Source organism: Sinocyclocheilus rhinocerous, unplaced genomic scaffold (genome assembly GCF_001515625.1).
Source record: "Sinocyclocheilus rhinocerous isolate Xijiao unplaced genomic scaffold, SAMN03320098_v1.1 scaffold924, whole genome shotgun sequence".
NCBI classification, from domain to species: Eukaryota; Metazoa; Chordata; class Actinopteri; order Cypriniformes; family Cyprinidae; genus Sinocyclocheilus; species Sinocyclocheilus rhinocerous.
This window is the reverse complement of record NW_015645128.1, coordinates 229,306-230,609: the sequence shown is the minus strand read 5'-3', so window position 1 is coordinate 230,609 and position 1,304 is coordinate 229,306.

Below are 1,304 nucleotides of genomic sequence, written 5' to 3'. Positions count from 1 at the left end.
CTCCACTCACATGGGATGAAGAGTAATGGATGTTTGTGAAACACTGCTTTATGAAGCTGTGACACATTTGTGATTTGTTAGGTTTAGAGCACGTGTCAAACACACCACGTGATGTGATTTCAGTTTCGATCCGCAGTGAATGTGAGCGGCTGAAGCATGTTAGTGTGGAGATCTGTGCATACAGTCACGGAGGTTTCAGATCTGTGTTCATGCTGTTCATGAGTCCCTTGTGTGTCCCGAGCAGTTCTTCAGAGAAATCCTCCAGCTCCTGCTCATTCTCAGGCTCTCCAGCATCTTCTGCAGATCTGAACCCGTTCCAGCAGTGACTGTGTGATTTTGAGATCCATCTTTTCACTCGGAGGACAGCTGAGGGACTCACACACAGCTATCACAAAAGATCAAAACATGTTCTGATGCCCAAGAAGCAAACACAATAAGTTCAACTTTTGAACAGGATGATGTGTGCATCCTTCTTATTTTGTTTAAAGATCATATTTACTTCATATAGTGCAGCCCGTCAGAAGCTAAGACAAAATAAGTACAATTTACTCTGTTTATCGTGTTGCCTTCTTGAGCATCAGTACATTTTTTTTTGATTATTTTCCCTTCAAGAAATTTTGTGGAAGACTGATGTTGTTAAAAAATAATATGCAAAGTATGTCCTCTAACATTATATGAACTCTGAGAGTGATGAATGAGAGCCAAACACATTTTCTTTTTTGTTGTTGTCTTCTTTACCCTTACAGTCGCATTATAAAGGTTTCTCCTTCCTTTGCCTGTGTGTGTGTGACCGTGCCGTAGAGTCTCCACCCCTGATGGAGCGGGCAAATCTCGCGAGAACGCCTCCTCTCGCGATGCCGCCCAGCATCCTGCCCCGCTGCAGAGCGCGTATAAAGCGGCGAGACTCGCGGGCACCAGAGGAGGAGTTGCGGCAAGGTCGCGCAGCATCACGGCGTAAATTAGCCACGGAAAGCTCGCTTCACGGAGCTCGTCTGTGTCCCTGGGGTCCTCGTGAGCGCACACACCGGGCTGCGCGTCGGGTATTTCCTCGAGCGCGGTCAACTTGTCAGGAGTTGTTGACTGGACGTGCCGCTGATCTCCACTTGCGTCCGCATGTGCGCTATTTTAGTTTTCATGCAGCATCAGTCACATCTATCGGCTTCTTTGCACTTTTGTCGGACACTATCTGCTCTGAGAAGGCTTTTCTGACTCGTCATGTCGGCGTCCCCTCCGCCCCCCGCCGCCGCGAGCGACCACCTCTCCGCGCCCGAGCCTGACGCGCACAAGCCCGCCGGTCCGACGCC